The 14,134-nt window shown below is 36.7% G+C and overlaps 1 non-coding gene across 1 annotated transcript; it reads right to left on the bottom strand.

Moving 5' to 3' along the window:
* Nucleotides 1-107, bottom strand: LOC114388767. The gene has a single exon (XR_003661564.1). It is a non-coding gene; the product is annotated as a small nucleolar RNA R71 (small nucleolar RNA).
* Between the last annotated feature and the right edge of the window lie 14,027 nt (nucleotides 108-14,134).

Genomic DNA, 14,134 nt, shown 5'->3' with positions numbered 1-14,134 from the left:
GCCATCAGAAAAGACATTTCAGGCATCAGGCAACTTAGTGGAGAGAGCTTGTATGAGTACTGGGAAAGATTCAAGAAATTATGTCCAAGCTGTCCTCACCACCAGATTTCTGAGCAACTCCTTCTTCAATATTTCTATGAGGGACTTAGCAACATGGAGAGGAGTATGATTGATTCTTCCAGTGGTGGAGCTCTTGGTGATATGACCCCTGCTGAGGCTAGGAATTTGATTGAGAAGATGGCTTCCAACTCCCAACAATTCAGTGCAAGAAATGATGCTATTGTTCTTAGAGGAGTCCATGAGGTGGCCACGGATTCATCTTCATCTACTGAAAATAAAAAGCTTGAAGGAAAACTTGATGCCTTGGTCAACCTAGTAACTCAGCTTGTTATGAATCAGAAATCTACACCGGTTGCAAGAGTCAGTGGTCTATGTTCTTCTGCAGATCACCATACAGATCTCTATCCTTCTTTGCAGCAATCTGGAGTCAATGAGCAACCTGAAGCTTATGCTGCAAACATTTATAATAGACCCCCTCAGCAGCAAAACCAACAACAACAGAATAATTATGATCTTTCAAGCAACAGATACAATCCAGGTTGGAGAAATCATCCAAATCTAAGATGGGCAAGTCCTCCACAACAACAACAACCTGTCCCTCCTTTCCAGAATGCTTCTGGTCCAAGCAAGCCATATGCTCCTCCACCAATATAGCAGCAGCAACAACAAAGACAACAAGCAACTGAGGCCCCTCCTCAACCTTCTTTAGAAGAGTTAGTGAGGCAAATGACCATCCAGAATATGCAATTTCAGCAAGAGACAAGAGCCTCCATTCAGAGTTTGACAAATCAGATGGGGCAAATGGCTACTCAGTTGAACCAAGCTCAGTCCCAAAATTCTGACAAATTGCCTTCACAAACTGTGCAGAATCCGAAAAATGTGAGTGCCATCACCTTGAGGTCTGGCAACCAAATTCAAGTGCCTCCACTAGTAGCAGCACCTGCACCTGAACCTATCAAGCTTCATTCTACACCTGAAAAAGAGGATGAGATAGTTTCACAAAAGAGAAAGCTTCTTAACAAAAATTTTCATGCAGGTGGACCTTCTTCTAGTAATTCTGACTTACTGCAGCCTCTTATCCCTCTTCCATTCCCACCTAGAGCAATTCCAAACAAAAAAATGGAAGAAGCGGAAAAGGAGATCTTGGAGCCCTTCAGGAAAGTAGAGGTGAACATACCTCTGCTAGATGCCATCAAGCAGATTCCAAGATATGCCAAGTTTCTAAAGGAGCTGTGCATCCACAAAAGGAAGCTCAAAGGCAATGAAAGGATTAGCATAGGCAGAAATGTGTCAGCATTGATAGGTAAATTTGTTCCTCACATTCCTGAGAAATGTAAGGACCCAGGTACTTTCTGTATACCTTGCATTATTAGGAACAGTAAATTTGAGAATGCCATGCTAGATCTAGAAGCATCAGTTAGTGTCATGCCTCTGTCCATTTTCAATTCTTTATCTCTTGGACCTTTGCAATCTACAGATGTGGTGATTCATTTGGCAAATAGAAGTGTTACTTACCCCACAGGTTTCATAGAGGATGTACTGGTTCGGGTTGGTGAACTTATTTTTCCTGTTGATTTTTATGTTCTTAATATGGAAGAGGGATTTTCCCATGGTTCAATTCCAATTATTTTAGGCAGGCCATTTATGAAAACCGCCCATGGTTCCTATGGAATTTGGTGATATTGTTGTTCATTTTAACATTCTTGATGCCATGAAACATCCATATGAGGATCATTCTATTTTTCGTGCTGAGATAATTGATCAGATTGTTGATGATTATATGCTTGATTTTGATTCTGTTCTTCATGGTAGAAAACATCCATTTTTATCTGATATGCATACTTGTCATTCCTTATGCATTGAATCTGAATCTGAGTTTGAATTTGATCCTATATCTGATTTTTATGTTGAGAATGAATCTGAATTTGAGTCTGGTTCTGATTTTCTGGGTGTTGTACCTCTTTATGTTGATTTTTTAGAGTCAGAATGCACTAACCATGTTGCAGGAAGTACATATACTTCTGACTTGCTTTATGAGGTACAGGCTGAGGAACCTTCTTCTTCCCCTACCCTGGTTCCTCCCACTATTCATCCATCACCCACACCAGAGTTGAAGCCCTTACCAGCAAACCTCAAGTGTGCTTACTTGGAGGACAAGGAAAAATTTTCAGTGATCATCTCTGCCTCCCTTGCTGCTGAGCAAGAGGAGAAGTTGTTGCTAGTGCTCAAGAAGCACAAGAAGGCCATTGTATGGACTTTAGCAGACATTCCTGGTATTAGCCCATCTACCTGCATGCATAGGATACTTTTAGAGGATGGAGCTAAGCCAGTGAGGCAGCCACAGCGGCGACTCAACCCCGTCATTCTAGATGTGGTGAAAAAGGAAGTGACCAAGCTCTTACAAGCTAGAATCATCTACCCCAATTTTGACAGCCAGTGGGTGAGTCCAGTCCAAGTGATTCCTAAGAAGACAGGCCTCACAGTGATCAAGAATGAAAAGGATGAGCATATTCCCACAAGAGTGCAGAACAGCTGGCGAGTCTGCATTGATTATAGGAGGTTGAACCAGGTAACCAGAAAAGATCATTTTCCCCTGCCATTCATTGATCAAATGCTTGAGCGCTTGGCAGGTAAATCTCATTACTGTTTTCTTGATGGTTTTTCTGGTTATTTACAAATTCATATTGCTCTTGAGGATCAAGAAAAGACCACATTCACCTATCCCTTTGGCACTTTTGCCTATAGGAGGATGCCCTTTGGCCTATGCAACGCCCCTGGTACCTTCCAGCGATGTATGCTTAGCATTTTCAGTGATTTTTTAGAGACTTGCATAGAGGTGTTTTTGGATGATTTTACTGTTTATGGATCCTCTTTTGATGCATGTTTGGATAGTCTGGATAGAGTTCTTAATAGATGCATTGAAACTAACCTTGTGCTGAATTTTGAAAAATGTCACTTCATGGTAGAACAAGGTATAGTTTTAGGGCATATCATTTCGAATAGGGGCATAGAGGTAGACCCTGCAAAAATAGATGTTATTTCACAATTGCCTTACCCCTCTTGGGTGCGAGAGGTTCGTTCTTTTCTTGGTCATGCAGGGTTTTATAGGCGCTTTATCAAGAATTTTAGCAAAGTGACCCTTCCACTATCCAATCTGCTGCAAAAGGAGGTGGAGTTTGATTTTGATGACCGATGCAAAGAGGCTTTTGATTGCCTCAAGCGTGCGGTGACTACCACCCCTATCATCTAGACACCTGATTGGACAGCCCCATTTGAGCTAATGTGCGATGCATCCAATTACGCATTGGGGGTTGTCCTTGCTCAAAAGATTGATAAGCTGCCTCGAGTGATCTACTATGCTTTCAGAACTTTGGATGTTGCTTAAGCAAATTACACTACCACAGAGAAGGACCTATTAGCGATAGTTTTTGCTCTTGAGAAATTTCGTTCATATTTACTTGGTGCTCATGTTATTGTTTATACTGACCATGCAGCTCTAAAGTACCTATTGAAGAAGGCTGAATCAAAGCCTAGATTGATCAGGTGGATGCTTTGGCTCCAAGAGTTTGATTTGGAGATCCGTGATCGGAGTGGTGCGCAGAACCTCGAGGCTGACCATCTGAGTAGGATTGAGCGTGTGTCTGAGGACTCACCCATTCGGGATGATTTTCCGGATGACCATTTGTACATTTTGTGAAGTGATGTTAATTATATAAATTCAACTTGAATGAACTTGAATGGATGTGCATAATGTGTGTGATTTTGTGAAGTGATGTTAATTATATAAATTCAACTTTAAGTATTATATGTTTTACATGCTCTAATATTTTATTATATATGAATGTGATAACTCATTCCCGGTGTGTGTTTGTGTTTGGGTTGATTGCCATTTGATCAGGTGAGCCATCACATGATGAATTTCCATGATAGAGCCGGAGAGACTTAGTTTGTGATAGAGACATGCTCTGATAAGTGTGACATTGGGGCATAGGATTTTACTTTGCATGTTATATTTTCCGTAAACAATATAATTGTGTTATGTTTTCTGTTTTTAGTTTTTTTTTATTTATTCATTCAGCATGGACGACCTTGTTTTGAGCCAGGATAACTTTGTTGTTTTTATTCAAACAATTTCTACTATGTTTTCATTAAGTGAATGTGAACCCTTTATCTATTGAAATCAATTTAAAGTCAATGTGTTTTTTTTTTAAAAAAAAATCCGCATGATTTTATTTCCTTTTATTCGTTATTTGTGAGGGTAGAGGGTGTCACATCTTTAATTGAGTCACTTTTTTATTAATAAACCATTTCTTCACTCCTCTGCTTTACCAACCCAACCCCTATTCCTGTGTGTGTGAGTGACTGACTGAGTTTGTTTTTCTCAGCTGATATATATGCACTTCATTGCTCTATTATAAGCAAAACGACATGGTACATTGTTGTATTATGGATGATGGTGGTGCTCATTAGAGTGGATGGTGCAGCCGCGAGGCCGAATCAGAAGGAGTGGGACTTAGTCATAAAGTTACTGACTGAACCGGTGGATGCTGACTTGGATGAAGTGGGAACACAATGGATGATTCTCATGGCTGGTTCAAACGGCTATGGAAACTACAGGCATCAAGTAAGTTAATTTGGTTTTGGTGTTTTTATTTTTTTGGATTGGTTCAAAGACCAAGGTGTCTCCTTTTATTTATTTTCTAAAATTAATTAATTAGTTTTATGTTTTGAGTTGCTCTGTGTTTTTTATTAATGGTTTGGTTTATGGATTTTGTGATGAATTGAATTAAATTAAAAACAAGCAGATGTGTGCCATGCGTACCAGTTGCTGATAAAAGGTGGACTAAAAGAAGAGAACATAGTGGTGTTTGTGTACAATGACATAGCTTCCAACAAGTTGAATCCTAGACATGGAGTCATCATCAACCACCCAGAGGGAGAAGATCTGTATGCTGGTGTTCCTAAGGTGAGTTTTTTTTTTGGTTGATTCTCTAACGTATAATTTAAGCTAACAAAATCAAGTGCTTAAAGAGGGATTTCCTTAGCTGCTAATTAATTGATTCTGCTACCATCGCATGTCATTCTTTCTTATTTTTGGCTACTCTCTTTTGTTTTCTTTTTTGAAAATAAAATGGAGCAACTTGTCTGTTCGAGAACCTACGATTTAGACTTTTTTTTTTATGTTTTTGAAGTAGATTAATTGTATATCAAAGTTAATTTCTCACTGTGACACCCTCTACCCTACACATATATGTACTAATAATAAAAGAAATAATTAAAAAAAATTAAACTTAATTCAAGTTTTTAAAACATATTTAAATACAAGCCTTTCAAGAGGGTAGCAGGCTCACATTCACCTTTCTAACATCATCATAAAACTTTTCTAAATAAATAATAAATTCACTTCGGCTCAAACAAGGCCGTCTGTAAAACCCTATACCCCAATGCCACATCCTATCAGAGCGTTGTGTCCCGGCGTCCTTCAGCACATGGTTCCTTAAAGCAATTCACCTAGTCATCTGCTCCCCCGAACACAAAGTTCAAGATCATCACAGGATCCAAACACAAACAACACACGGGGAGTGAGTTATCACATTCCTAACTAATAGAGAAACAAGACAACTAGATATACATATCATATAAACCAAATAAAACTTAGTTACACGTAATTCACAAAATTCCACTACTTTGTCATTCAAAGTTTACTTTTCAATCATCAATCACATTACACAAGAATCACATGCTCTAATCAAGACATAATAACACATCAATTTCATAATAAACAATTAGCACGCGCATGAAACAGTTATGTTAAGACTCAAGCCTATATACAATGTGGTACCATGTCAGTGAAAAACCACCCTGGAGCGCTTAGGAGTACATAACAAGACACACCAAACAATGGGTTTGTCAGGTCACTCTCACTAAGTAAGATCATAGGGAGACCAGTCAGGGTCACGATGTTTTGCGAGAATGCTCCAACCATATGGGATCAACATAGACTTAAAGGAGCACTCAAACCCGATGACCCCCAAGGCCTACACTCCGAAGAGTCCGTTAGGGCCTCTCCCTCCTGATTCAGGTCCAACCCCTAAAATCATTTTAGCACACAGACGCTGCTAGTGAATTATACAATACCCACGACCTCACGCTCGTGTCTTAACCACGTACAACATATTGCGCTACAATTTAACACTGGTTCCTAAATAGGAACCTACACTTTCTCTTTAACACTGGTTCCTAAATAGGAAACCTACACTTTCTCTTTAACACTATGCATTTACGCTTTTCTCAAGATAACACTGGTCAGGTTATTGTATAATTCATAGCTCACAATATAATTATTGTCACATCAAGCGTCAAACACACACTTATTCACAATCAAATATCATGCCCACAATTTAACATCTCATAATATCACATCAATCATCTCATTTTTTCATGTATATCGCAAATTGACACATTCAACTTTGTACTACTCAATCTTCACTATAATATTATAATACCATTATAATAACTTATTACACCTTATAACTCATGCACATCACACAATAATAATATTTGCATGATACAAAATATATATAGTAAATTAAACTACATTGTTTTTTTTGTCAAATGATTTCTATAACAATTAATTTAATATTACATCAAAAGAAATTACCACTAGACATTAACCTTACAATTTTCTTTAATTTATTATTCTAGTATTACAATAATTATATACACATAACATGTTGATCATCGTCGTAGAAAAATTAGAACAAGATAATAATTTATATAAAATAAGTCATTGAATAATATTATTTAAAATATAATTTTCGTTAATAAAAAGAGCTTAATTTTTCTAAGGGGTTCACACTCAATACAAGAACACATCAATCTCACAGCCATTTCTCATTGGGACATCAACTGATTCATCAAACAAATATAATTCACTGTAATAATCATAAGGATAAAATGAAAATTGCAAAAACACCCCAAAACTCATTCCAATTGATATCTCTAAGGATCCCTACACATGTTCTTACTAATCCTCAATGGTGAATAACTCATCATTTACCTCTGAGCGGACTCACGTGTCTTCAGCCAGCGATAGTAACATCTATAGCGGTTCCTTGAGATTCCTTCAGTTATTCTTCCGACTGCTCCGATAGAATTCCCAAACGTCAGAGAGACGGAGAAGAGATTGAAACCTCCACTTGTACTGTCTTCATGCGATTCATTTTTCTCCCACCACGAATATTATCTCTAAAATCCCAACGGTGGAAGAGTGCGAAATTAAATTTCGAACAACATATCCATATTTCATGAAAATCCAACGGTTAACGAAACCGGGATCGTAGTTTTACCGAGACAGTTTTGGGTTTAAGCGGGAAATTAAAATGCTGCAATGCGAAGGATTTTCCTCTAAGCTCAGATATGATTTTGAATTTCCCAACGGTGAGAATGTTCGAAATTGGGTTGTGAACGTGATACTCAAATTTCACGACGATCCAACGGTGAACGAGTATGAGATCGTCGTTTTTCTGAGACAGGTTTGGTGGGCTGCGGGAAAAAGAAAGGGTGTTGAGAGGAGAAGGGGAAAAACGAAAATGAGGCCAAAAAGAGGCACCTGACTTAACATAATTATTTATACCTAGGGTACTCAGCCTATTATTTGCTCTATATTTATTTATTTATTTATTTTATAAAAACAAACTCTATTTTATTTTCTATCAAACAAATAAATGAAATACCCTTTTTATTTTCTCTCAAATCATTATTTTAATTAATAATTATATCTCCTTATTTATTTATTTATAAAATCTCATCATTTTTCTAAAACTCTATTTATTTATAAATAACAATTCTTTTTAATCTAGATTACAAAAATTGGAATGTTACACTCACAACATCCTTTGAACAAGGATAAAAATAGGAAGAAAATAGAGAGGTATGTGAAATAAAATGGACTATGCAATGGAAAGACAAAACGGTTTGGGATAATTTAGATCATGAGAAAGAGTTGTCATTCCCTGAGCATCTTGTCTCTTGCTGCTACAATTTTTGTTTATAGCTAATGTGCCACCTCTCCCTTGTTCAGATCAATAATGCTAGTTTTTCCTCTTCCCCTTGCTCATCTCAAATTCTATGGGTCCAACCCAGATTGCCTTGTTTTGATTTTACTCCTTTAGAGACTAAAGTGAAAGTTATGCCCATTGATTAGAAAATCAAAGGTTGAGACTTGAGAGATTTAAATAGCTACATATTTTATTAAACATTTGTATGCATTTAATCATGATCTGACAATTGATTTTTTTCAATCAAATAACTCATCACTTTACTCTTTAAAGTAGCTCCTTCACTTGGCAACTTCCTTTTGTTCATGACACAACTCTAAAGCCTTCAAATATTTTTTTTGTTTTAGTTTCTCTACCAATTCACTAAATAATTCTTCTTCACTTTTTCATGCCTGTAATACCTGGAGGGGGAGTGCATCTTATGTTTGGTATAATTTCCCTTCTGTCTTGATTTTCTTTGTGCTAGGATTCATTATGGTTATTTACTAAGCTGGACTACTGGTATATGTTGAATGTCTATACTATCACATACTCCAAGTTGCATCTTCTTTTTATATTATTCTGGTCTCTCGGTTTAATAATTATGTTTTGCAGACCTTGATATACTTTTATGAGCCAATAGAACTGGAACAATATCAACTTATTGAAGGAAAAGTGACATTATCACAAAGCCAAGGAAATCATCGGAATCTGAATATTGAACTTGTATATGTGATAATGTCCTTCTACCCTTATTCTTGTTAATGTAATTTTTTTTGCACTCTAACAACATTCCCTAACATTACAGTACACGAGGTCAATCATATGTCAAAGTGTATGTTATGTGAAAGTGTCTGACAACATTCCTTGATGGAGTCTGTTATGGAGCAACTAAGGAAAGTTGCAAGTGGATAAACAGTGACCTATTAGAATTGTGACTTGATATTTTTTTATCACTCAGAAAAAAACTAAGGATAGAGACAAAGAACTAGCTTGTTACGTGATGGTTTCCTTAATCATCTGTCAGTAACAAAGAAAAACGTATCAGCAGGGCCTGGGACAACTTGTAAGATATGACAACCATAGTCCGAGGAGTTGGCTTTCTTTGCTAGGAAATCAGATCATGCATTTCCTCTGTTACTTGATTTATAGAATAGGCAAATATAAACTTCACATTTAATTAAGAAAACCAACCATCATTGAATTATATGGAAATTAACATTAGTTTATATTATATGATTATTTTGGGTAAAAGTAACTAAAAGTTTAAAATTTAGTTGAAAGTTAAAAACTTAGCTAGTAACTAAAAAGTGATAAGCTAGTTTTGTTGAATTAAAAGTAAAGTTTTCTTAGCTAGTTTCTAAATTATTTTTAATAGTTGAAAAATTTAGATTTTCTTTTGATCTAGATATTGAGCTTGATTTTTTATGAAGGCAAACGACCAGTTACACAGATGGTTTGAAGACAACAATGCATTTGAGCGTGCCATTAATGGGGAGTATGTCTATGACCCAATATGAACAAATATCATCCTTAGGATATTGCATTCCATATCTATATATCACATAAGTGTTGTGTCCTTCCTTTTCTGATTTATAGGTGGATTTTATTACCATGTGGGGATGAAGCAGGTCCTACGAAATCTATATGCCTAAGTCAAGATGAGATTAAACCCTGCACAATCGGGTACGCCTTAAGTTGCTCCTACTTACAATGTAGTTACATAATCATATATTTTGATATTGTATCTATTATGCAACACAGTAAAATGAAAAGAAAATTACAAGAACAAAAAAAAATTAAAATTGCAAGAATGAAAAATGTATTTAAATAAAAAATATATATCAAAATAAATTAATTCCTTAAATAGATTTAAGTATTTTGATACTTGAGCTTTGGACTAAGATACCTAATTCCTTAAAACTGATGGAATCCAAAGTTTTGCTTGGAGCGTATGATAACTGCTAAATATGAACTATTTTTTATAATAAAAATATATTGAAAATATCTTTAAAGATATTTATTTAGCAATTATTTTTGGCTTAAATGATATAAATTGATATTTTCTTATCTATGGCTTTTAGATATGAAAAAGAAAGATTAAAATGAAAAAAAGATCTAAAAGATATCAAAAAGATAAACAAGGAAGATTTTTTGCATCAAGTCCAAGTCTACTCCAGCAGCTATAAAAAGGGAGTCAAGTCAAGGAGGAAACACACCAAGTCTCAGAGCCTCCCAGTGCATAAATACATATCATGAGCCTCTCCCTTAGGGGAAACCTTCTTCTTAGCCATTCTCCCCCCTGCTTTGTTTGGCTTGTTACTTGTCATATATCACTCTCTTAGCCTTTGAATTGTAAAGCCTCTCATAGTCATGAGAGGCTAAACCTCCTCAGTTGGGGCCTGACAGCCAAAAACTCTTGTAATGTAACTATTCTTCTTATCTATTAATGCAATTTTAGTTTCTATTGTTCTTTCTTTCTTTTATTGTTATTGTGTGGTTTGGCCATCCATGTATTTGTTTTAGGGATTATTCATCGGGAAGTTGTAATGTCTAAAAGAACTAGGAAAGAACATCTCAACATTACATTGCTAGGCATAGCGTGATTTTGGTGTGCCTCTGCATAACATCTTTTTACTTAATGATGTTTATTATTTTGTCTTTGCAAAGGGATTTGGGAAAGAGAATATATAAATTAGGCTCTTCAGCGTGAGGGATTCGGGTTGAGTATATTAGCAGATGTGAGGTGGAAATTGGAAAAGCATTCAATAGAGAACATCATTAAAATTGCATCAAGGGTAGTTAGGTATGCTAGGTCCCAACATTATCTTATTCTGAACAGGCCCTTAACACAAAAGCCATTATTTAATTTTCTCGTTATTTTCCCTTTTGTTAGACAAGTGGCCTCAGAAATCTTAAGAAGAGAGGGGGATTGAATTAAGATTATGCTAACTATTCCCCCAATTAAAACCTACTCAGATTTTTATGCAAGTTCTAAGTTTCCTTTATAATAAATTACTTAGATGATGAATCAAATGAGCAAATTGAAATGAGACTAATAAACAACAGTCAATATAAGAGATAAAGGGAAGAGAGAATGCAAAATCGGATTTATACTGGTTCAGACACACCCTTGTGCCTACGTTCAGTCCCCAAGCAACCCGCTTGAGAGTTCCACTATCTTTGTAAATTCTTTACAAGTACTGAACCACACAAGGACTTTCCTTCCTTTGTGTTCAGATTTCCCTTACAACAAGAGACTCACAGTCTCTTAAGCCGTTGAACAGAAAGAAGATGAAGAGTAAGTGATCTCTCTAAAAAGAGACAAATATTACAATTGAGGCTCTCAAATCCTTATGAAAATCACAAGTGTTTGGCCAAGGAATATTAAATTATAAAAGATTTTTGTTTGAGAGGATTATGCATTTTGTGAACAGGGAAAAACTCTTTTGAAAATCCGTGCTCAAGTTACCTATTTACATGCCTTTGATGACCATTCAAAAATCCAATGAAAAGATGTGACTGTTGGCAAATTTTCTGAAAACTTCTCACTGGTAATCGATTACCATATTGGTGTAATCGATTACACAATTATCTTTCTTGAAAAGTTGTGTCTCTTCATTTAAAATTTGAATTTCCAACGTTCAAAGCCACTGGTAATCGATTACATGTTTTGTGTAATCGATTACAAGGTTTTTCAAAATATTTTTGAACATTATAAGCACTGGTAATTGATTACAAATTCATGGTAATCGATTACACCTTTGAAAAACCATTTTCAGAAATGTTGGGCTTTTGGTAATCGATTACAGCCTTCTGGTAATCGATTACCAGAGAGTAACAAGCTTGGAAATATTTAAGATAAAAAATCTCTTGGCCAATCATTTGTGCTTTTCAAAATCTTTTCTAATAGTCTATCTTAAAACCTATCTTAATTCTTTTCTTGAGACCTTTGCCTTTGCTTGAAATCTTGCTTTCTTCATTCTTGAATGATCTTTATAATTCCTTGGCATCATCAAAATAACTCTTGAAGCTTTGCTTCTACACCTTTTACCTTCTCTACTTCAAATTTCATCTTATTTTATCTTTTATTCATCTTATCTTTTATTTTTCTTATCTTATCTTTCTTTATCTTCTATCTTCTTTCATCTTTATCATCTTTTAATATTTCATCTTTTTATCTTCTATTTTTATCTTTAAATATTTATCTTTTCTTCTAAATCTTTTTCTTATCTCCTATCTATTATTTCCTTATCTCTTGCTTTTAAATTGAATTTGCATCAATCTAAATACAACCAAAGTCTCTGTGGATTCGACACTCGGACTTTTGAGTACTTTACTACTTGCCACAAATTGGTACACTTGCCAATCGGTTAACAAGTTTTTGGCGCTGTTGCCGGGGAGTTTGTTTTTCGTATTTAGTTGTTACTTATCCTAATCTGAAAAGCAATTTTTAATTTTGTTCTATTTTATTTTCTCTTTTGTGATAACCTGCACGGTAGTGCTCTCTTTTCTTGTATGCGAGGTACATTCGCAAGGGCCCTTGTTCCCTTGGACCTAGAGATTGAAGCAACTTGCAGAAAAAACAATGCTGCAAGGAAAAGGAGGGAACAACTAGAAGTACAAAGCAATCAAGAAGAGGGAGGACTTTCACCATCTGAACGATCCTCTCCCAGTCCACACTCAGTCTTTGAGGAATGCATCATGGCAAAAGACTGTCAGAGAATGACGCTAGAGGACTACTCTAGCTCCTCCATACCGCTGTACTTCACCTACATAGCCAGGCCAGAGGTGCAGGCGACCAACATCTCATACCCACATTCCCTCATCCAGCTGATTTAGGGGAATCTATTCCATGGACTACCAAGCGAAGATCCGTACGCACATCTGGCCGCATACATCGAGATCTGCAACATGGTAAAGATGGTGGGAGTACCTGAAGATGTCATCCGCCTCAACTTATTTTCTTTCTCTTTGGCTGGTGAAGCAAAAAGATGGCTTCACTCGTTCAATGGGAATAGCCTGCAGACATGGGACGAGGTGGTGGAGAAGTTCCTAAAGAAATACTTCCTGGAATACAAGACCACAGAGAGTAAGGTGGAAATATCATCCTTCCACCAACACCCTGATGAATCATTGAATGAAGCACTTGACCACTTCCAGGGGTTACTCTGGAAGACTCCTACACATGGGTTCAGCGAGCCAGTTCAGCTAAACACTTTTATTGATGGCCTGCAATCTTAGTCCAAGCAACTCCTTGATGCCTTAGCCGGTGGGAAGATCAAGTTGAAGACCCCAGAAGAAGCCATGGAGCTGATAGAGAATATGGCAGCCAACGATCATGCCATTCTCTGTGATCGAGCCCACATACCTACAAAGAAAAGCCTTCTTGAGCTCACTCCTCAAGATGAAATGTTGGCTCAAAATAAGCTTATGGCCAAAACCTTGGAGACCTTCACAGCGACTCTGAGTAATCTTCCTCAACAACTAAATGCAGTGCAACCTCCATCAGTTTCACACAATGGAGGATGCGACATTCATGGAGGTGCTCATGAGTCAGGCTCATGCATGGTTCAAAACACATCTAACGAGGTCAACTACATAGGAAATCAGAATCACCAGGGATTCCAGCAAAGCAGACCACCAAGCTTCTATCAAAGAAGTAACTTTTCACAAAGCCAAGGATGGAGATCTCATCAAGGGAATAATATCAACCAAGGGGGGCCATCCTTTCAGCATCCCAGCTAAGAGCCAAGTCATCAAGAGAAACATACTAACTTAGAAGAGTTGCTGATACAGTTCATGCAGAAGACTGAGTCACATGAGAAAAGCACTGATGCAGCAATTAGAAATTTGGAAGTTCAAATGGGCCAATTAGCTCAAGAGATAGCTGAAAGGCCTACTAGAACTTTCAAGGCCAACACTGAGAAGAATCCAAAGGAGGAATGCAAGACAGTTGTCACTAGAAGCCAGAGACAAAAGAATGAAGAAACTGACAAAGTGTTGCAGGATGCAGACAAAGAAGAGGGTGCTGA

Source organism: Glycine soja, chromosome 15 (assembly GCF_004193775.1).
Source record: "Glycine soja cultivar W05 chromosome 15, ASM419377v2, whole genome shotgun sequence".
In the NCBI taxonomy this organism is placed as follows: Eukaryota; Viridiplantae; Streptophyta; class Magnoliopsida; order Fabales; family Fabaceae; genus Glycine; species Glycine soja.
The sequence above is the reverse complement of the archived record's forward strand: the minus strand, read 5'-3'. Positions and strand labels throughout refer to the sequence as shown.